The sequence below is a fragment of the Rhagoletis pomonella genome, unplaced genomic scaffold, assembly GCF_013731165.1.
Source record: "Rhagoletis pomonella isolate Grant_MI unplaced genomic scaffold, Rhpom_1.0 Rhpom_scaffold_00004, whole genome shotgun sequence".
Classification (NCBI taxonomy): Eukaryota; Metazoa; Arthropoda; class Insecta; order Diptera; family Tephritidae; genus Rhagoletis; species Rhagoletis pomonella.
The window spans coordinates 52,481,464-52,506,852 of NW_023458558.1; the positions used below are offsets into that span (position 1 = coordinate 52,481,464).

The following is a 25,389-nucleotide window of genomic DNA, read 5'->3' on the forward strand; positions in this document are numbered from 1 at the left end:
GGCGCAGAGTCAACTTCGTCAACTGGGCGGCAATGGCAGCCAACAACAACCACATTTTGGCTTTATCTATTGGCAGTCATGCGAACGGTGCACTTACCCTCACACATTCATACATACATACGTATGTACATACACTTATACATATGTGTTCACATATTTGCTTGTTGGAAAACCAAGTTATTTATTTTCCTTTTATTCATTTGCCGGTTCCCACCCACAGTGGTTTGGAAAAAAGAAAATAAAAAGAAATGGTTAAAGCATGGTGCTTGAATATGCGGCGAATAGCCGCCGCACAGTGGGACTTCGGGGGAAAAAGTCGTTTTTTAGAACATTAAATTCTTATACCAATATATATGTAAATACATATGTGAATAATTTGACCTTATAAAGAAATATTTGAATAAGAAATATTCATTATAACTTTTTACGAAACTGACAATTATAAAAAACTAAACAAAATAAACAAAATAAAAGTAACAGAAGTCAATAGAATTTTATTTAACTAAAACTTATTGAAACTTTTGGTCATCGGAGCACTTTTTATGGCATTTTTAAGACTTTTTGAGGTTACGTTTATATTCAAAACGAATCAATCACAACAATTTTTCGTGTTTTTCATGGTTCATGTCCATAAATTTTGAACATACGGAAAATTGAAGTTCTATGCCGACACCTTCGAATTTTTCCAAAAAATTAATGAGCTGCACCACTGTGCGCCTATAGCTATATGTATAGCCACACAATACACATACACACACACACATTTAAGTATAACCACTCATTCATTCACTTACTCACTCAATGGCCTGTCAGCTGCCATTTGACTACCAGCGGCTGTAAGTGGGGCGATGTAAGGGGGTAGAAGTGTTGAAAGTTACTAATTCACAAGTTGAATGACATAAATTCAACGGTAAATTTATTCGCAACGCGTCAAAGTGGCAACCGAACGTCATGTCGACGACGGTGCTACCAGCTGTGGACGATGAGAAAAACGGGCATCGACGAAAAGAAGTAAAGAAGTCTATCAGCGAGACTATCGCGCTGCTGCTGGCAGTGGCCGCTGCGCGCGGAAACTATGACAAAGCGTGTTGAATGCCATGAAAGTGGATAAAATAGATGTAATGAGAATTGTCATGTCGTGTCTTTGAGTGCTTGCTCGACATTGTATGTATGTATGTATGGAAATGAATTAGATACTAAAGTATGTACGTACATATGTATGCGCTTCCCAAATGCTACGCGCAGACTTCTTTCACAATTCTAAAATTAGCATTCATGTGCGAGCGACGGTACATTTGACTGTGCTGTCATTGTGCCAAACAAAGATGGCAATTTTAGAAATTCATGAGCCTATTTTTCAATTGAATTTCGATTTTTGTGTAAATCTGCTTTTACATTTATACGCCGGCACACGCACGACCAGCACGTACATATGCACTCACGCTTTGGCTATTGTAGGTTACGAACTTGGTTATTTCTGACTACGTACTTTCATTAAGTATAGATACTACTTTCATGTCTAAGTATATGTACAAACATATATATATTCGTAACTATAGTTAAATGAAAATTATTCAAAATGGCAGTGGAAGGAATATATAGCGAATATATACCTAGGATGGCTAAGAAATTTTCTTGAGTCAAATTTGTTTAAGGCAGTACGCAGTTCTTAAGAAATTTGCTACGGTTTTCTAAAGTTTTTTTGTGGAAAAAGAGCACATTCCATTATTCTTTTGGAAAGAGAGAGGCAACATGCTGTGAAGTATCAAAAATGTCAAAATTCCTTGGACACACAAACGAAATAATGGCAATTTTTTCTTGGCCCTTTTTTTGGGAGCATCCTGGCCTATATGTAGGAGTTTTAAAATTGAAAAAAATATTTGAAATATTTACGCATAAGGTAAATATCTTCTTTTTTTGTGCGTATATACAAAAATTCTATGAGTTTTCATGGAGTTCAATGTAGACTTACAAATCAGGACAAAAAACTTTTTTCCAAAAATCTAAAAAACATGCGAATAATACTGGAATGATACACTATTTTATCGTATAATTTGGTTATACGTAAAGCTGTACAAAGGGTGAAATTTAAGTTTCTTTATTAACTGGCATCAGGAAAAAAGTTCTACAAGCATATACTATAATGCAATCAATCGTAAAAAATCTACGAATTTAAATTCCTGCTACGAATACGAAAAAATTGCTCTGACTGAATCCGAGTGAACTCGTAAACATCGTTGCTAGCTTTGAAATTAGCTAGTGCAAAGGAAACAACAGATATTTATGTATGCGCTTTGACTCACTAGACCGCCAATTGAGAGATCCGAGTTCGAGTCCGAGTCTTCGGGCAGCGCAGTTTTTTCATATTTTTTTATTTAATTTTTTTTTTGATATTTTTTTTTGTAGTTTAGATATTATTGATTTCAAGAGAAAAATATATATATTTTTTTATTAACTTTTATAATATTAAAGTAGTTAGGTCTCTTTCCAAATAAATTGTTGTTAAACTATTATTTTCTCGCTTCATAAAAAAATATTCATTCATTAAATATCGTCTAGCAGATTAATGTATGTATGTACATACATATGTACATCAGGGTTGCCCTTATTTCGAAAAGAGCTCGGACTCCATCAGAACAGATTCAAAGCGCTCAAATTTTCTAAGTATTTTATATGGCGATAAAACAATTTGTCGTAGTAATGGTATAGAATCCTTGAAAATCAATATTTTTCAATCGGCAAACTCTGTTTCTCTTCAGAAGACTTCAAAAAATACTATTTTCAAGGATTCTATACCATTTCTACGAAATTTTTATTTCGGTATATAAAATACATGGGTAACTTTGAGCATGTTTAGAGCCACCTCTAAACCTATTTTGATTGGCCTAAAACTTTGTATAGTTTAGCCTTTAGGCTATTCACACATTTCTAGGGGGTGAGAACGAGAATCCAAACACTTTTATTTTTACTCCATACAACTAAGGGCCATCTTAATGTACATATGTATGTATGTACATATGTATGGCGTTGGTATTTTACGTCTACGTTTACACAAATATATACAATTATATCAAACTATAACAATTTTGGAGTATATTAATATTTTTTATTAACAAAAGTGCAGCTTTTTTCCTTTATTTTCAGTGATTTTAAATTTTGTTCCGCATAAACTCGTCGTAGAGCATCCATTCGGATTCTGTGATAGCACTTTCGTAGATTTTAGAAAACTCGAAGCTATGATTCTGTGAAAGTCCTAACTATCGGTTTAAGAAATAAAAATAAAAATAAAAAATTGTTTACAATTTTTTCAGCCAGTTTTATTTTGCCAAATATTTAAATTCCATAGCTCCTTCGCTAATTGATTAAAAAGACATGTGCTAAATATTTCAATTGGCATTCTAGCACCTTCATTGCTTATAAAGTTCGCTACTTAAGTCTTTTGAATTGACGCCAACTCAAGCGAATGCGGAATTTCTAAGAAGGCGTGCGTACATTTGTACATACATATGTGTATACTAGGGTGGGCCTTAAATGTAATGAACGATTTTTTTCAGTCTCACCACCTCGATTGTTAATAACACGGTCACAGATATCACATATAAATTTTGGCCCCGATTGGAGACGGTTAAGGCGTGTCGCACAATGGCCAAAATTAAGATTCCTCTATAGAAACTTAAAAACCACAAAAAAAGATTAAATTTACATGTTGCCTGTAGTGGAATTTGGAATACTTGGTATGCGCATGTACATATACATACTCAGATGTTGCAATTCAAATGCGTGAGTGCTATACATATTTTGGTATGAAAATATTATTTTTAGATACGCACATTTTTAGACGATAATCAAATATAAAATGTTCACTTTTACTATGCATTATTTTCCGCAGTGTATGCGATATCTTCGACTATAGTAGTATAGACGTAGGAGTTGAGACTAAGGAAATCTGATGTAAAAATTTGCTTTCTACATTTAAGGCCCACGCTAGTGTATATGTACAATACGCATATGTCTGCGTGGACGTATATAATCAAATGCGATCGTATCAACAAATTCGTACATATGTATGTAAATTTAAGCGTGTAAGTACGTATATACATATGTGGGTGAACTCACTCATGTTTTGGCACAAAATTTTACAAGTACTTGGATACCTAAACTTAAGTCTGTCTGTCAAATGTATCAAGTGTCTATGAATTTGTTATGTGCTGACAGCTAAATTTTATGTAGTTGAATGCACGTGCGCTTTATACCAAAATAAAGATGTACTTATATACATGCAATATTCCGAAGAAACCTTGTATACATATTAAGGATTTTTGATTGGATTGGATATATTTCTATGGCCAAAAGATTAGATTCGGCTAGATTTATTTAGATTTAGGGTAGGGAGTAGATCCCTGCTTAGTTGCCGCATTCGGGAACGACTTATTTAGCTACAGGTCTTCTTTTATCCATATATACATAAGTAAATAAACACGCGCGGTTCTTAGCTCAATGCGGTTTCGGTCATGTGTTTCTAGGTATGGTGATTCCAGTCTGTGTCTAGTGCCACATAATGGGCTTTGCCGTTTTTTTTTTCTCCGCAATACAACCCCCACTTAAAGAGTTATAGTTAATAATTTCTGGATTTGACAAGTGTTTCATTATCCCCTGGAGTGGCCAATAAGAGAGCAATTCTTACTACGTGCTTACTGAACTGAAAGAGTTTCTCCTTGTTGATATTTTTGCGATGAATGAGTTTAGTTATCTATTACCTTCCGTACTTGTTTCGTTTCCTTCTTCATCCAGATATAATAATTTCAACTGACAGAGCTCCATGGTCTATCGACAAATATTCGTAGGCCTAAAAATGTCTGTCTTTTTCTTCTTTTCTAGGAAAAATATCTGTCCATTCATTTCTCCCAACTAAACCCAGCACCTGAATGCAATGAGTACTAAAATTTGGGGCCGTGCCGCGCTAGGTTTTAAGTATCCTTGTATTCTTTCAGTGCAGGCAAAGCGACTTGGCTGTCAAAGTGTATATATATATATGCCTATGTATTTCAATGGCATGCACCTTGGCTTCAAAGGCAGAGGTAACTCACCAATGCTAGTGAAAGCAATCATCTGGGTTGTACGCCATAAACTTCGAAGTCATGGGCAATTTTGGTTGCGCCAGTATACCAGATGTGGCTATCCTTCCGGGATTTTAGACATACGTTGTCGGTTTTCAATCTGGTAGGAGAAAAAACCTTGAAGTGGGAAGTTGAAGCTCGGGAGGCGCAGATAATGCATAGTACTTTCTCTTATTCTTTAAATAAAATCTTTTTGATAGATTCTATTTTAGATCCATTTCACATTCCTTTGATGAATTTCCGCTCAGCGTTTGACGAACTATTTGACAAACATGTACATCATTCATAGAACGAATCTCAAAAGAACCGAAAACGCTGGCCAAATATGTAATTAAAATTATCTAGAGAATTCTTTCCATGTTTAAAATTCGAGCGTGTTAAAAAACGTCAGATTTTATCCCAAGAACCACCTTGCGGCAGCAGGTAATAAAAAACGTCAAAACGATGTTAGAAACGTACATTTGGCAACGCTGCTTTCATAGATAATAAACATTTTTTAATTTAATAAAAAAATCTATTTACTTTCACATTTTAAACTGAAATTGAAAATGCAACGCTGTCGTATATTCATATTTATGCACATTCCAATGTGTCTAATCAGCGAAACTACTTAATTACATACATGCGGTTTAAAGCAGATGAGAAGCGAGAATACAGAAAGTGACACCACACCTGAAATTTAATATGACAAGCATTCAAGACAGAACTCAATGCTACATTTGTAGATGAAGTCAGAAAATCATTAAAATTACATACCCGTACAAAGCAAGAAATAAATGCAAATAAACTGCTAGTGAAATCTGCATTTAAATATATTATACGTATGTACATATGTATATGAGCATGTTTATGCATGTGGTAATGTATGTAAGTATTACTTACCTACTTCTTTTCGATTTCGAAATTTTATTAACACAAATTAGCAGTTAGTGAAATCATATGCAAATCTAGATACATACATATGTACTTATCTTATGTAGCTGCATGCATGTAAATAAGCAGTCAAGGTAGTTTCCCGTTATGCGTCACATACATTAATGTTCAGACATAAGCATATACATCCATACATACATACATACATACGTACACATTAGTGCTTATTAAACATAAAACAAAGTAATTTAATTGCGTAAAAATAACCTAGCGACACACAGCAGAGATCAAATTTCATATTTTTGTTAAACAAATTATGACCTTGACGAAAAACAATAGCAACTGAAATTATATTTCAACACTTTTTTTTACTAGCTATGTGCTTAATATGCATTTAAGGTTCATACGTACATACATATGGATATGAAAATCGAAATGAAAAGTGCTTTATAGTATCGGTCATATCTATAGCACGGCATTTTAAACTGATATTGTTCAACACTCATGTATGTATGTATATTTTTTGTTTTTAAGAATTTTAAATAAAATACTGTTTATTCTCTTACAAAACCCAAATTTAAAATTTTATAGAACACTGAAAAGAATGCATGAAATTTTCATAAAAATTCGCAACTTTTTTCTCAGTAGTATCACATTAAAAAAATTTTTTTTAGTATATACTTAGATTTATAGCCTATTTCATTTTAGTGTAATAACATTCAAGTTTCAAGTGGCTAAAAATTAGCGTTGATTTTTAGAACTTTTTTGTCGCATTTGCTTTCATATGACGAATAAACGCAAATATTGTTATACGAAAGAAAACAGCAACGCCTTCGGCAAAGAATTTCTAAAAAATCATATATACCTTAAATTGAATGGGCTGCAAAACTGTATACTCAAAAAAATTCCAACTCTTCTGAGAAAAAGTTTGAAATTAGGGTGAAAATTTGTTGCATTTTTTCTATTTTTTACAAAGTTTTACACTTGGGTTTATATGGGCTTTTTTGGGGAATTAACCGTATTTTAACTGAAAATTCTTAAAAATAAATAAATAAACATTGAGTGGTGGAGTGGTGTGATATAAATATGACCGATTCGCACTAATAACCTTTTTTGAATTTTGTTTAATTTTTTTTTATCTTTAATAAGCACGCCCTAAAGGTTGTCCTAAACCCAGTATATCAAAAAGATCATCGGCTTCTCTAATGAATCCTATAAGTGCCCTAGTGGTCTAATGCCTTAACTATTACTAAGGGTGTGACCATTGGAGTGTTGAAATAAATCAATCTTTGTCTAGACAAGGCTGGACAGTCGTAAAGAATGTGTTCGAAAGTTTCCTCGTCCTTAAGACACAGCCGGCATTTAGACTCTCCTAAAATACCTATTCGGTGCATAGGAAATCGCAGTTGGTTGTCGCCTGTATGTCATTTCAATTTATCTGAATAACATCGGATCTATTGAAAGGGTAACCAAAGAGCTTAGTGTGTCGAAGCCCCCATGGCCTCCCAGAGTTTCAGAGTGTGCCCATTCAGTAATTATTGTTCTCGAAGAGGACCAACTAGCACCACGAAATCGTTCCGGCCCTAAGAAGGCAGTTAAGGTTCCTTCTCGTCAGTGACCTCGTTTCCTTCAATCACACTGTGGCACGGCACACAGCAAAGTGTTAACTTATTTTTTGCTGCTATAGTTTTAAGCGCGTCCATAGATACTTACACTTGCTCTGCGTACCAATGTACATATCTGGTATCAAGAACAGAAATTACCTTTTCCTAATCGTCGTGATCTGGGATTTACACTTCGAACTTTCTGCCAAAGCAGATCTGTTCAGTTATTGAGTCAGAAGCTCAGCAAATTTCCAAGTCTGGTATCTTTCCAAGAATGCCTGCGTAATCCCTAGATGATGTGTTGTGGAACCATTTTCCGTCATCTCCTGTCAAATTTATTTTGAAGACAAACCGATTTCCGATAGCCTTATGCCATTTTCATTTTCGTTCTGACACTAAAGATGGCACAACGCCGTAACCGCTTCGCCTCCAAACCAAATTTGATAAGAGATGACGGAAAATCGTTCCACAATGCATCAAAATCCCTAGATAATTGACATTACTGGAATATTCGAGCAATGTCCCTCCAATAGTAGCCGAACTGAAGAACAGGCTTCTGAGGATTTATGCTCAGGTTCTCATTGGCACTCCAGTTAAGGAACAGCTGCATTTGTAAGTTACCTAACGGGCGTGTTTGGTAAAAATTAATTGCAGATTCAGATTTCTTATACCCAAAAACCCCAAAAGGCCTCTGGGTGGTATAGATATTTGCATCCACATGAATCAATTTTAATTGTTTTAAAAACTGTTCTGTGACCCAAACTTCAATTTAAGAAAAACACGCTTAAAATAGCCAACCTGGGAAAACTAAGAAATCTAGACTTCCAGAAAAACTTTGTTTCATCGATTCCCGCGCCGACTGCACACATATATACGAGTATGTATTTACACAAGCGCAGCATGTGGTGCTAATGTGCTCACAAATGGTATAAACATCTATTGAGTTGAAAATAATTATTTTTGTTTATTGTTTAAGAGGCTGTTTTTAAACAAATTAGTTGGGTTTGTCAAAAAAAAAGAGTTATTAGTTGTTTGACTGCGCATGCAGAGTAAATGTTAATAAATTACTGTTAGGTAACAGTGTGGAGTATAACCAGTTGGAGAAATTCGCTTAAGTCGAGGTGATGAATGGTTTTCTTCTTTTTACTGTTACTGAAAATACGTAATCGTTAAGCTGGAATGTGAAAATTTAAATAGTAGTTGATCTAAAAAATATCTGAGTACAGAAGCGCATAAGAGATACATAAATGTAAGTATGTATGTTAGAGTAGTCCGTAAAAATAACAATTTCATGTTCTGCGTACAAAATAAAAACATGCACTAAAATTTCAAAATTTACCATCCCTGGTAGCGAGCCCTAAAACATTGTTTTTGCGGATGCCTTTTAATTTGTAAGTAGAAAAAAATAAGATTTAGATGTTGGTATTTTAAGTGCCACCCTAATGTAGGAATTTGCGCAATCGGTGGTTTAATAATGCTGTAATAGTTTTTCTCATAATATTGCAAAGACAAGCACGCCTTCATTGTTTGTTTATTTATTTTTATTGACAATTTTGTCTCTAAAAGAAGCCATTTAGGTGTTATACCCTATTTTATGGTTTAGTATGGTTAATTAGAAAGCTAGAAAAATAGTAACTGACAATGAATAGTTAGAAGTGAAGTGAAGTCCGAAAATTTATCCACCAAATAGTTTAGAGTTTAATCCAACTGACAGGGTTCAGTTTAGCCTTGCTGCTCGGCTCATCGGTGTTTCCATGGACTTTACTATGTTAAATTGTGGAGACACTTTTGGTCTGATTGAGCTTAGGTCCAGTTGATCAGTTAATCTGTTGATGCTGCTGATTGTTTTTAGCAAAATAAAATATTTTCTCTATTACTTGTGACGAACACTTTCATCAAAACGCCCTTTTTTACCTTACTTGAAATCGAAATGAAAGTAATTTTCATTTATCGTAAACATAATCGTCTCAGGGCGGTCAAGCAAGAAAAAATATAAGTATTTTCTTGCAATTTTGCTTCCCACGTTTTCAACCATTTTTGTAAGCTTGCTGCCAGCTACATTGAAAAATTCCTATTTAATCAAGCAATCGTAACTGGTGAACCTGATCCTGAGTGATCACTTTTAATACGCTTTAGGTTACATTAAAAAAAAAAATTAAATTATAATGTCAGTAAATGGCAGCCCATCAGTCGGTCGTTGACAAAGCGCATCAACTCACTTTCTTTGGTCATCACAAATTTGACACGACAACAACCGGATTGAACTGCAGCGCGCCACGTAAAATGTCCAGACTCTACTTGCAATAACAATTGCAACCGTAGTTCATGCAACAAACGTAAATTGTAACGGCAAATTGCTAAAGGGAGGCAAGCGTATGCAACAGCAAATTAATTTTGTGACAGCGGATAAGTGATATTGCAGCAGCAGCAGCAGCAGCAACAACAATGGCGGAGCATGGCGTTTACAGCACAAAAAACTTGCATTACAACATTCCGTGCAAGCCAAAGCAACAACAACAACAGAAGCAACGATAACAACTTATATGTACACGATTGCATATTTGCACTTTTTATAATTGCCTATTGCTGAAAGTGATTGCAGTAGCAACGAGATGAGGCATCGTCCAACAGTCACAGAGTTTAGGCAAAAATGAAATGCGTTGGCTGAGAAGCGCGTATTGCAAAAATAACAAATCAGCAAAGAGAAACAACAGTGAATCGCCAGAATTGCCAACGAGAAAGTGAAATTTTGCTTGCCATGTTAAAAACATTGTTTCACAGGTACATAAAATGAAAAAGAAATGAGTATGAAATAGTAATTCGAAAGAGAGATGAACTAAAAAAAAAATGTTAGTACCTAAAACATGTGTGTTTTACATTATAAAAACAGGCACACAGTGGTCGGAGAGGCCACGTTTAACGCGAAAAATTAGAAGGACTGTTACGAATTTTTATAGAAATATATAGTATCATAGTATTATTGTCATGCTAAATACGAATATGTCATACAATTTATAGGCTGACAATTGATAGATGTAAATTTTTCTATAAGTAAGGACATCTTTTTTGAAAATGCCACTGATTAGCTGTTAAGACATGGTAGTTACGAATTTTATGTCAAGTTGAAACATTGACAGTTGATAGCTGTCAAATGGGCTGTCAATTTTTCTAAAAATATATATTAATATATATATATTTTTTAAAGGCCACTGTCCAGGTTTTCAGACATGGTATTCATGAATTTTTTGTCCATTTAAAATTTTGACAGTTGACTGTTTTTCTAAAAATAAGAAAATCTTGTTTAAAATACCACTGATTAGGTTTTTTGGACACACTGCACACGAATACAGTTCTCAACTAAGTTAACAATTACTCTAGAATTAAGGAATTTTATCAAAAATAAAACCTACTAGGTTTTAAGACTCACTGCTCTTGAATTCCATAACATATTTGAAATTTTTCAATGGACAGCTGTCATTTTCATTAAAAACTAAGAAAATCTTAAAAATTTCCATTTTAGTGAAGAGGGTCTTCCAGTTGAGTAACACGATATATATCTGTATTTGTGCACGCGTATCACTCGAAAACTAATGCATGGAATTGAATGCAGTTTACAGCGATGTATTGCTAGAGGTTCAATTTAAAATATAGAAAAAATGAAATTAGAGTTGCCACCTGTTTGTAAATTGCGGTCTAAGTAAATTGATAAGATAAAGAAAATTGTTTCGTGTAAATCATGTGCTCTACGACCACTGTAAGGCACAACAAATACATTTTTGCAGAAAAGTCTATGGCCTCAACGGGAGAGGTCACGTTAGCTGTATGCTTTTTTCTACATATGTATGAATTTGTGTGAACTCGTTGGTTGCTGTTGTCATAAGTTGCCTCTACATACGTATGTATGTATATGTAAATATAACTGCGATAAATGCAACGATGCCTGACGTTACAAATACAGCAAATAAATAAGTCAGTGGCAACAACTACAGCAATAAATTAGGAACAAACAAAAACAATTGCTCCCATACAGACACCAGACAGCTAACAAAAGAGGTGCGCAATATGGAGCAAATAACTTCTCAAGCCACTTAAAATATTGCAGACATTCACAGTTGCCTGGTTGTTGTGTTATCTGGTTATGTGGTTATACGTTTTATTTCGTTTATAACTAGTTGACTGGATAATCAAGGAAGGTGTTAATACCTAAATTTTTATTATTACGCTTCTTGCTCGCCGGGCAGATGCTGCCCAGCTGTGTTCTTAAGGGTCGTAATGGTAGCTCTTAAGTCATTTACTTAAATGTTGGAGGGCTGATAATTTCACTTCCGTTATCTCTACCTAGCTAATTGCAAAGCGAGTGCTTAAGTCGTCTTATCTGGAGGGCTGGGCATTGAAACAGGGTGTGGTGAATGTATTCCTCCTCTTACTCATGCCAACAGCTTTTGGACCGATTTTTTTCATAATTTTGTATGTTATAGTACCAATTATTTTGTCCTGCCGTTTTCGAGTTATCAATTAAAAAAAAAAAAAAAGTCCTTTCTTTAAATGCCAATAACTTTGCGATAAATGGGAGTTACACGTAAAAACACATACTGATCGATTATTCGAAAGCCAGAATTCTAGGCGTGCTAGTTCCCACCGTAATTCTGTAGAGAGCTTCTTCCTCTACAAAGTGGTATTTTTATCTTTTTGATTAATGTATACGATTTGACGCAGTCAAATTTCTTGGTGTCTAGTTGGAGAAAATCCGCTAGTTTTTGAGCAATCTAAATATTCGATAAAAAATAGATCCCATTGTTATCCCATTATCGGACTCGGCTTAAAAGTTACGGAATAGGCAAAAGTTTGTTAGAATAAAAGAGAATCGATCAGAGCTTGTTTTTTTTAGAAATCAACATGTAAAATTTAAATTAGTTTCTAGAAATACGGTTTTGAAATTTTTTTCAATTTTACACTCCAAAAGTGTGTAAAAAAAAATCAAAAAAGGTTCCAATCGGAACCGTTTTGTTTTTCAAAACTCGATATCTCCGAAATGGCTGGACAAAAAAAAAATAAAAAGGAAAGTCAGGCTCAATGGGTACTACAACATTAAAAATTATTAAAATTATGAAAAAATGGAATATGCAAAATCCAAATGGTGTCCGATCGCAATGTGAGTTTATCGATATATATATATGTATATATATGACTATAGATATATTTATAGAAATCTTTATTGATACATTTTCTTTATACCTATCGATATATCTAACAATATTATCGGTAATCTTATCCAATAGCATTGCCAAATGAGGCTTTCCCACAATTCTAAGTTTTCGATTTTATGCATTTTTTCCTCATATAAAGTGTGTTCGGAAATTTTTTAAATAGATGAAGATGTATACCACCGACAGCAAAAAAAATACACCAAAAATCAACGGGATTTTGCAGAAACTTGCACTTTTATTTAATGGACTATAAAACTGCGAACTTAGAATCTCTCTAAAAAAATTCTGAACTAAATGTTTGTTGTTTCGAAAACTTACTTCTTGTGCTGCGTATTCACAATATGTAGAATTCAGCGTTTTGTCAATATTTCTCACGGCCAATATTTTAATTTTTTAGTGCTTTTAATGTTCAATTTTGTAAATTTCTATATTTTATGATTGTGCCAAAAGTGCCTCTGAGAATGAAAGTGCCAAAAATGGCACTATTGTGCCTACTTTTCTGCCATTAAAAAAATTAAAAATTACCGTAAGTGAAAATGCGACTATCATATTTTAGTATATAGACATACGTGGATTCTACAGAAGTCAGAGATGTTTGACAAACAATTTTTAATTTTTTTTTATAAAAAAATTTTGCTTAAAATAAGTCGTAAAAATAAAAAGTGCAAACCTTCTTTAATTACCACACAACATTCTTTAGTTGAGATCATAAAATATGTATATATTTAGACATACACACACTTCTTCATACCCGTATTAATCACTTTGTACGAGCTGGCTAGACACAAGCAAGACAAAGTGATCTTCATGCAAGTACATATTTATGCAAACAGACACATGTAAATTGGTTTAACAATCCAACAACTTTTTCCGCGCCTTTCACCGCTTCATCAATACTCAGCTTCGCCTAACAACTTACATATTTTTATACCCGAGCGCACTTGTGCACAAGGGTATTATAACTTTGTTCACATAACGGTTGTTTGTAACAGGCAAAACGAATCGAGATAGATATAGACATATGTATACATAAATGATCAGGATGAAAAGAGAAATCGATTAAGCGTTGACTGTCTGTCCGTCCGTCCGTCCGTCCGTCCGTCCGTCCGTCCGTCTGTGCACACGATAACTCGAGTAAAAATTGAGATATCTTAACGAAACTTGGTATATGCACTGCTTTCGGGCGTAGGACGGATGGTATTGAAAATGGGCAAAATCGGACAATAACCACGCCTACCTCCCATATAACGGTAATTTTCAGAAATACGAAAACTGCGATATTTTAGTAACTACTCAAGATTATTCACTCAAAATTGATATTTACAATAACTTTTAGACGAAAAATAAGAATATTAAAATTTTTTGGAAAATGGGCGTAGCCACGCCCACTTATGGTTACATGTGTATATCTTGGTAACCGCTGCACCAATTTCTTCCAAATTTGGCACAGTTGTTAACCTTGGTATAACATACGAAATGGCCGAAAATTTTTAAAATCGGACAATAACCACGCCCACATCCCATATAACGGTAATTTAGAGAAATACGAAATCTTCGATAAATCAGTAAATATTAAAGCTAATTTATTCAAAATTGATGCTTGCAACAATTCTCTACCAAGAAATACGCTTAAGAGAAAATTTTGAAAAATGGGCGTGGCACCGCCCACTTATGATCACATATATGTATCTCGGTAACCGTTCTAGCAATTTGTACCAAACTCGGTGTGGTTATTGTGCTTTCCACATAGAAGCAAAACGTTGAAAATTATTGAAATCGAACTAAAATTACGGCCCCTTTCCATGTAACAGTAAATTTCAGAAATGCTTGAAACTTCAATATTTCGAAATTTAAGGACAATAATTTACTGAAAATGGATACACCCCGGTTTACCATGTAGCGGTAGCTTTCGGAAAGGTGAAAAACATATATTTAATACTTGCGCCGGGTATTTAATGTTCGGCTCCGCCCGAACTTAGACTTTCTTACTTGTTATTCATACATATCCGAAGGCAGGCAGTATCAGCAGCATTCACTAAATCCCAACTTTCATTTATAAATTTTCTCGCTTCCGCGCTGCGTTTCGGCAGAAGAGTAGATTTAGTTTATGCGCCATAGCATCGTCGCCGCTCGTTCCGCGCAATGTCAGAATTTCTATAACGTGGTAGAGTTACACGTACATTAAATCAATTCATAAAATCCAGTTTGACCGACATTCCAAAGCGACGCGTTAACCAACTTTTCTTGTTTGTATGTATGTACACAAGACGCATCTGTCATCTGACTCGAACATACACACCTGCTAACGTTATTGTTGTCTTTATTTGCCAGGCAGGTGCCAATGAGTTATATTTACGCTCGACTACTTGTACTACAAGCATGCGCAGTTACTTGCGCATTTACTCGCTCGGCTACCCGCTAAAACAAGATAAAGGAAACTGATCTGTCGGCATTCGCAGTGTGTACGAAGATACTTATGAGCTAGTGGACGCACTGGTATGCTTTCGGAATGGTTAGCCGGTGGGGCGGCAGCGGGTTAGTTTAAAAGCGTTAAATGTTTCTTGTCGTAGACAAATTGCAGTTCACGACTTAAAAATTTTCTTTAATGAATTTAATTTTGAACAATTCATCATCATCAGCGTCTGTATTGGCTTCGATAAGATTCTATTGCTTTGACAGAGCTTTCTAATTTTTAGCGAATAGAAGCCAAATTGTATTGTATATGACTCCACAGACTATGTATACTACATACATATGTATCAGAGCGTTGTTCTTTATTTTATGGAATTTGATATTTTTTGGTTAAAAGAATTGTTGTTATAGTCACCAGACCTTTCCAATGGTACTCTTGCAGGAATAGATAGCATTGTGGCCTTACTATCTTCGCTCTTCAGTATTATTTTTTCAGGAATGTTTAAAGTCGACATTTATCTGAATTAACCCCAGGCTGTTCCTATCAGTTCTTCTCACCGTCGAGACGAACTTTCATACGTCCAGTATGAATAGCGCTTTCGATGTAGGAGGAAACGAAAACTCATTTATCAGGCGGTTCCAGAGCTGGCGAGATAGATCTTCAGCCCGAAGGGTACCTTTTTTTAGCCATTTGCCTTACTTTAGCGATTCTCATGAGCCTTCTTCTGCTCAACATATTATTGACTCAGAGAATAACAACGGACCCAATCCTGCAGTAACGATGGAGGAGTAGATAGTTACCAATTTAACATTGTGAAAAGGTCTATCACATTCAGCAAGGCTGTCGCTGAAATTCTAGGAAATAAGACAGCACGTGATCTGTTGACTCCGAATTCCCTTCATCGCCTTAAGAAGAAAGGAAATTAGACTGATAGATCGAACATTTTTTGCAGTGCAGGAAGACTCTGACGCTGTAAATTATCGTTAGCCAGGGGGTAATCGGTGGTTAGTCGTTGTTTGGCGCATGACTGGTATGATTCCGAAAGGGGCACGAAATTTATATGGTTGAAAGCATTTTATAGCCTTGCCTGTAAGTGGTAGGGGGTTGCTGTGACGAGACTAACTGTCAACTCTATACATATGGACATTTACATTAGTGGAAAATCATTAGATGTTCTAATGCTAAGGGAATTTCTTTCAATATGACCTCCTCCTGGCTTTACCAGTAAGCTGGGAGTAACAGAACTATAACAAGGCTTGGGAGGTTGATTCGAAGCCTTCTGCGGACTACGATTTCTCCTTATATTTTATTATACCGCATTCTTGATTAACTTCCCTCCTCTTTTAAATGATTTTCTCACCGTGGCCCACCACTTTTCGTGTTGCTTTATATCTTTGCTCTCGGAATAGGTTGTCATCGTATATCCACTAAGTTAGCTCATAAGAGATGGAACCGCTACTACCAGCTAATGTACTGAGCTACTGCTTATACGGAGATGATGTCCCAAACACCAACCGATTAAAGCTTTTACAGCCCATCCTGCCTTGGTTACGGAAAGTTTTTGAGTCGGTTTGTCTAGGTTAACAGAGAACAAGATGCCATAGTGATTAGAAAAATAACATTTGGCTCTCAACCCTAGCAGTGTTCAAATTTGTTATACATATTTATAACGGTGCGCATCCGGCACTTTGTATTTAATTTTTTTCTCGGTACAATGCGGCTCCTTTTATAAAAGCTTTCATGAGCATGAAATGGTATTAGAACTTTGGTCCGATGTTTGTATGTACCATAATAAGAAGCGATAAACCCATAAAAATATACACTTATGTATATGATCAGAACGTCGAACTGAGCCGATTTAGCCATTTCAGACGGTTTGTGTGCAATCTAGTCTGTCAGTTTTCGAGATATCCGACTAAATTTTGGTAAATGAGTGTAGTTTTATAATATATTAATCGTTTGTCGGAACCGGAAAAATCGGACCACTATAACATATAGCTCCCATACGACTGATTTTAAGATATGAGATTTTTTGTTATAACTCCTCCATTTATGCAGTTAGAATCATGAAATTTTGATATTCATAATGCGTATTTATTTCATGTAAAACAATGCTTCTACAAAAAATGACCCCAATAGAGGGTGCTGCAGTCGAAATATTGAGAAACCCCATATGTGTGGTCTGTTTTGGCCCTATGTGTATGTTTTTTATATGAATTTACTTTTTAGATCGCTAAATAGAGGAAGAGGTTAAGTATGCCTAAAAAGAGTGGAAAATAATGTAAGCGCACCTTTGCCTGATGCCCTAATAAACCTAAATGCGATCTTGCATCTTGCTTGATGAAATTGGTCGGGGCGCCGTTATTGCAGTAACCAGTTCATGGATCAAAGGAAACTCTGATCGTTCAGATATTCTAGGAACACATTACCGCGTCACGGATGTATCAAGTATAAGTGTTAGCCGATTAAAGCTCTAGACAACAAACGAGTATTTTTCCTGTGCGACAGTTAGTCAGCCCTCAAAGCTTTGCACTCGCATAGACAATGCGAATTCCCCTCCTGATTTCCGCACATCTCTAAACAAGATAGCACAGATTTATAGAATCAAATTAACTAGGGTTTGCCCAGCGGTTGAAATTCAACCACTACAATTTAGGGGAGTTGAGGTCAGTTAAGATGAGTTAAGGTGAAGTGAATTGAAGTAGGTTCTGGTGAGGTGAGTTTAGATAAGTGAGGACAAGGTGATAAGAGTTGAGGTGAAATAACATTTGTTGGGATGAGTTGAGTTGAGTTAAGGTGAGATGAATTAAGTTGGGATTAAATGAAGTGAGTTAGGGTAAGATGAGTTAGGGTGAGCTGAGGTGAACTGAGGGAAGCTCATGTGAGGTTAGTTAAAGTGAAATTAGTGTAAACTTTTATTCCGTTATTCCGTTTCCTCTTTCACTTTTTGTCCTTTCTCTTTCTTTCCGTCTTCACAAATCCAACTTCAATACGTAACGCCCTGTCAAACTTGAAAATTCCACTTGCTCGGCGCTAGCGCCGCACAAGAGATCACATGACTTTTCGTCCTGTTAATCATCGAGAATCCACAAAACGGAGCACAAAAGACTTGCATTTCCTACTATAATCTAATAATAAGTAGCCTAATTAAAATATTTGCAAATTATATGAAATTAAGTAGAAAAGCGATGTGAATAAATATGTCCACAGAAGTACCGTTTATACAGAATGTTTAACCTTTGTAGGCTACAACAGTCACAGTTGCTCATACCTACATACATATGTATATTCTACATATATATGTACATACGTAAAAGGCATTGCTGCATGATGCTCGAATTATTACCGCAATTAAAAATGACAATTGCAAACTATTGGTGCAGAAAATAAAACTGCATAGCGACTATGGAAAAACATCTTTGATTCGCTTGTATGTATGTATGTATATGTTTACATACACTTAAGTAGGTGAATGCGGTAACAGTGTATAATCATATGAAACGGTTTATTTTAAACGGGTTTGCTTGCAACGCAACGGCTGTGAACAGCACAGTCCGCACCCGACATTGCCATAGCCGCCCCATTGAGCGCAAAATACATTCATATAATTGACGGTCAATCGATTGGTTGCATGTCCACTTGCTTTGTGCTCTGTTTAACTTTGGCAGTTGCTGACGGTGGTGCGCTATCATCGATGGCAAGTGCGCTTGCTTACTTACGTACGTGTTGCCGTTACTGCAACAGACATCGCATGACATTTTCTTTTTGTATAATTAATAGCAGTACAATGCAATGTATTACATAAATCATATGGCATGTACAGTAATGATTATAGACATTTATAGATCAATGTCATTTAAGCGGCGAGTTTCAACCGTTGTTGCTGCAGCTACTTATTGGCAATAGCAAAGACGATCCATAAACAAAAATCGTACATCCTTTCATCCTCTTGGATAACTTTTTTATATGTTTATTCTATATTTGTGTAGCCAGTTAGCTCTATTTTAAAGATGCCCAATGTAAAGACCGATTAACGGCTTTCATTAACGTAGATATACACTTTGTTATGTCACTACATACTTATTTATTTGTGTATTGAAATGATTAAAAGCCGCTCACCTGAAATCGAGGCAGCTAAATCAAGTTTTTTTTACCACGGTGCAAGTAAATTTTAAGGATACTGTTTCGGCCTTAGCTGCTAGTACAGTAGCATTCATGGCAACAAAATGGACGTCGATCTGGTCAGAAACGTGCGGGCTGTGGATATCTCAGTGGCAAAAATTGTTCTTGTGCCTCCGAGCCATATCAAGTACAGCATTCCTCAGTATTGGCAAGATGTGGTTAACGATAGATGAAAGGACCAACGTGCAATCTCCTGTGTAATTGCGCAGCACTGGGCAGGTTTCTGGGAGAACTTCTTTTCTGCGGTATAGCTAGGTTTTCAAACTCCACGGGCTAAATTTAAGAGAAATAACTAGCAATTTCATCCAACTAACCAACCATACCGCTTTCTACTTTTAGATTTAGGTTTTAGACAGCCGTGTTTATGGCTGTAGAGTTTTATTGTAGATCCTAACCAACTGCCTAATCATTCTTGAAAGGAAAACGCGTGGAGAATTCGATTTAAAAATTGAGAGGCTGGGGAACTAATAATTTGGGGTTAATGTCTTTCCATTTCCATAACGGCAGATCAAGTCTTAGAGCTTCCTTTCTTGCAGGACAATTCACATTTATGTTTATACTTGGAATGTCGCCTAGAACGTTGAGCGGATAGGTCTTGTAACCGTCTTCACCCACACCAAAACGCAGTTAAATGACAGTTTTTTTTCATATTATGGAAAGGTTACATAATACATTTGGGCATCTATTCAGCGGATAATGCAAAAAAACTGCAGTTCAGCTCAAAATTTTAATTAAATTACTATGTTTTCACGAAAGGTAGTTGTTACGACTATGAACTATGAACTTAAGAAGAATAATATGTAGCTTTACATATTGAAAGCTTTCTTTAATTGTACTATATAGCATTTCACCAACGAATTTTATGTAATTAAAAACTTAAGTGAATAGCATTGAATCACTAAAAACTCCTAATGCGATTTTCATTTTTATTATGAATTACGAAACAATTCAAATTCGCACTTTCGCTTTCGTTTACTGTTGCCGTAAAAGAAAACAAAAAAGAACATGAAAACTCATAATTAATGAGTCTTTATTTGTAGGCGATTATGACCGGCGGTCACTGCTTGTTGATATAAAGCTAAACTCGTATGTGCGTTTATTGGTGTTTGGCAAATGCCACGCATGGCTATGTGCGTACATATTTATGCATGTGTGTGTGTACATTAGCCGTACCACCTTAAGGCCCGTATGCAGGTCTCAAGAAAAATCACAAGAAATATTTTTGGTTATTTCTGTTGCTAGGAAAAGCACTTTGCGGTTGCTGTAAATTTTCTCGAAGAAATGAATATACGATCAGTTATTTCTTAAAGGCTCAGTTAGTCTAGACTTAACTTAACTTACGTAAAAAATTGCATATTTCGTTTTTGTATGTTTCTTTTCAGATGATTACCACTTTGCCGCTTATAAATAAACCAAAAAAACAAAAAAATCCTGGAAAAAAATATTTTGCGGTGGCCAATATAATAGGTTACGTTACGTAAATTAAGCCTAGATTAACTGAACGTTAACAGCTACATACACACTGATTTAAGAAATTTTGATAGACGAAAATTTCTTTTCCATTTCTTGTGCGTAATTTTATATGAATTTTTAATTTTGCTTTTAGAGCTGCAAATAGGCATTTACAAGAAAACAAAAAAGGTTGGCCGCCTTTCTACATTTTTTGGTTAAATCTATATATATATGTATATGTAAAAAAAAATTTCCGCGATAGGGTTTGGGGCACGTTCCTGGTACCAAACTTTACTTTTCTAAGTATAAATTTAGAGGATGCTCATGATACTCATATTTCAACCTAAGAACATTTCAAATTTAAGTTATCAAATATCACAAGCTTCAGTGATCATGGCAACAGTAGCTTTTTATAAAAATCACCAATACTTTTTACAGTTTCACAGCGATCCAGTAGCGCATTTCTAGGTCATTGAGCACCCTGTATTGGTTACAGTAAAAAAATTAAAGTTGATGTAGGCATTAAAAATATCAAAAGAAAAAAACTAAGGGGGTGCCTCGTTTTCTAGAAAGACATTTTTCCCCCATACAAAAATTGGACCACTCTTATGTACATATGTATGTACATTTTTTTTTTTTTAAATAGTTCCATTGAAATAATCAAAATAGTTCATAGGCAAAAGTTTTGTGATATTTGGTGAGTTTTAATTTAATGACATTAGGGTGGTACGTTAGGGTGATAGGAAGTGAGGTCTGGTGGTCAATGAACTTTGGATAGGAACATCGATAGATCATACTTGAAGATCCAACTGTAAATGCCGAAGGTATGACGAAAAATTAAAAATTACCTAAGACGTGGCAGTTGCCTCCATCTGTAGAACTTTTGAACTCGTCCAGAGTTGGACAGACCTGCGTCAGTAAATTTTTTTATGAGAAATAATTTTCGCTTCTACCAAAAAATTTCGCTTTTTCCTAGCTCCTTTCCCTTTTCGAGTTTAGAAGGCAAAATTTTTTGGTAGAAAAGAAAACGCCATATGCTGAGAAACACCTTAAATAATCGTTGAGTAGCTATGAGCGCGGAAAATTATGAAATTATTTTACAAATAGTTTTTATTATTGCAAAAATTAACGAACGATCAGAGGATTTTTTCAGGATTTTAATTGTCTTTTGCAACATTTCGAGGTTTAGATATTTGAAATGTAATGAAACTTTTCCGAAATTTGAGCACCTTTTGTGATATATTGACACTTTTCAGAATTTTTTTCCGAAATTTTCCAAATATTTCAGCGCTAACAGAAAATGCTCGATAAATGCAGTTTTTAACAACAAACAAATACGTTTTGCTTAAATCTTTCTCAATTAAATTTTAAGCAAAATTATGTAAAATTTTTTAAGCTCATCTAATTAATTAATCCTGGCGGTAACTCTACTAAAATATGTATATGTATAAAATATTGGGTTTTCATTTTGTTTTTTAACTTGGTTGTTCTACAAAAATATGGTATTTTGATTGAAATTTTCACAAAATATTTTTTTTTTTAAGATGGCAATACATTTTTATACCCGAGCGCACTTGTGCACAAGGGTATTATACCTTTGTTCACATAACGGTTGTTTGTAACAGGCAAAACGAATCGAGATAGATATAGACAAATGTATACATAAATGATCAGAATGAAAAGAGAAATCGATTAAGCGGTGACTGTCTGTCCGTCCGTCCGTCCGTCCGTCCGTCTGTGCACACGATAACTCGAGTAAAAATTGAGATATCTTAACGAAACTTCGTACATGCACTTCTTTTGGGCGTAGGACGGATGGTATTGAAAATAGGCGAAATCGGACAATAACCACGCCTACCTCCCATATAACGGTAATTTTCAGAAATACGAAAACTGCGATATTTTAGTAACTACTGAAGATAATTCACTCAAAATTGACATTTAGAATAACTTTTAGACGAGAAATAAGAATAATAAAAATTTTTGAAAAACGGGCGTAGCCACGCCCACTTATAGTTACATGTGTATATTTTGGTAACCGCTGCACCAATTTCTTCCAAACTTGGCACAGTTGTTGACCCTGGTACAGCATACCAAATAGCCGAAAATTTTTAAAATCGGTCAATATCCACGCCCACATCCCATATAACGGTAATTTCGAGAAATACGAAATCCTCGATAAATCAGTAAATATTAAAGCTAATTTATTCAAAATTGATGGTTGCAACAATTCTTTATCAGGAAATACGCTTATGATAAAATTTTAGAAAATGGGCGTGGCACCGCCCACTTATGATCACATATATGTATCTCGCTAACCGTTCTAGCAATTTGTACCAAACTCGGTATGGTTATTGTGCTTGCCACATAAAAGCGAACCGTTGAAAATTATTGAAATCGGACTAAAATTACGGCCGCTTTTCATATAACGGTAAATTTCAGAAATGCTTGAAATTTCAATATTTCGAAATTTAAGGATACTAGTTTACTTAATATTTATACACCCGCTTATCATGTAGCGGTAGCTTTCGGGAAGGTGGAAAACATATATTTAATACTTGCGCCGGGTATTTAATGTTCGGCTCCGCCCGAACTTAGACTTTCTTACTTGTTAATTAAAACATTATAATTTTACAACATTGTTACCAGTCTTCCCGCGCAGCGAAATAACAGTGTACACGGCTAGTAAAAAAAATAAAATTAAGGTGACCATAAAAAACTAAGCTAGATTTTACAAACCAAGCTGAGGTTTTACTTAAATTTTTTTATTTTTTGAAGTTGTCGCACAGTGTTATTCACCAACCACAAAAAAATGCATAAATACTTTGTATGTACTAAATATATACAATTATGTGCATCACAAATGCAGACGAAGTGAAAATATTCGAAATAGAAAGCTCACATCAGTGGAATTTGCCTTAAAATCTAAGTTCGCCGCCCGTGTCCATATGTGTATATGTGTTTGGTTGAAAACAAACATACAAATTTAAAAATGCATTAGTAGAAACATATGTACATATGTACATACATAAAAAAATTTACATGCACATACAAACATACATATGATTAAAAGGTAACTGGCATTTTTTGCCTGCTAGTCGTGGCTATTTAATTATTGGCCTAGTCTATGCCAGGGTGGCTATAAACAAAAGCAGCAACAACTATAATAAAAACAACAATTTAACAAAATATTAAAAACAAGCTGATGTCTGTGTGAATTGAACCCGACAGACAGCGCAGAAAGTAAAAGTGCTACAAAGTGAGTAAACTGATTCATCATTATATCGCGCGTTGATACATGTACATACATAAGGGAGGTCCAAAAAAAGTATTGTCGGAATTTTAATGCTACCCACCGCTTAGGATTGTTCTAGACCCAAACAAACAAAAATATACCATAATTTTGAAATCAAAACATTTTTGGAGGGTACTCAATGCGCATTTTTAGGGGATATTGGGGTAGCAAAAAAATAGTCAATATTAAAAAATGGTTCCATACACAATTGGGTTTCACTACTGGCAATCTCCTGAAAAGAAACAGAGTTTTCCGATCGAAAAATATAGATTTTCGAGAATTATTAACCATTTCTACGAAAAATTGTTGTTTACCTATATAAAAGACATGGAAAATTTTAAGCGTTTTGCGCGCCCTAAACATTTTTTATTAAAATAAAAATGGAGGGGTATATCTGTTTCGGTGTAGAACAATCCTAGGGTGTGGTAGCATTAAGACTTCGAATTTCCATCTTTTTGTTTACCACCCTAATGCACATACTTGGAGCCCCAAAAAAATCACCTGTAATCATATTAACGATCTAATCAATAACAGCGTCTAAAACACACTTGTATACAACACGCATGCATATGCATATATGTACACTAGGGTGGTCCAAAACAAGTAAAGTCGGAATTTTAATGATCTCACCGTCTAGGATTGTTCTATATCGCAAAAAAATACCCCTATTTTTATACACGACCGCACATGGGAACCGCTCCACCAATTTCTCTTAACTTGGCACAGTTGTTGCTCTCGGTAAAACATACCAAACGGCTGAAAATTTTTAAAATCGGACAATGACCACGCCCACATCCCATATAACGGTAATTAAGTGGTAAAACCACCCCTGCTTACCAACTAACGGTAGTTTGTGAAAGAAAGAAGGAAGAAAAAAGTGCGGCTTCGCCCGAACTTAGACTTTTTTACTTATTTTATTTTGAAATTAAAAAATATTTAGAGGTTGCTCAAAGCGCTCAAATTTTCCATGTATTTTATATGGAAAAAACTTTGCGGATAAATGCTATAAAATTCTTGATAATCAATATTTTTCGATAGAACTCTGGTTCTCTTCAGGAGACTTCCAATTATAATACCCAATCGTTTATTGAACCATTTCTTGATACTAAATATTTTTTATTTAGCCCCCCATTGCATTTTCTGGCATTTTCTGGGGGCTTTAGTGCACCTAAAAAGAATATAGTTACTATGAAAAAATTGTTAAACAAATAATTTGGTATTATTATTGGGAATCTCCTGAAGTGAA

The 25,389-nt window shown here is 35.0% G+C and overlaps 1 protein-coding gene across 2 annotated transcripts in view; it reads left to right on the forward strand.

Annotated features, from left to right (window-relative positions):
• LOC118737770 (ATP-binding cassette sub-family G member 8) overlaps positions 1 to 25,389 on the forward strand; it is a 64,530-nt gene that overhangs the window by 22,507 nt on the left and 16,634 nt on the right. The window lies entirely within an intron of this gene.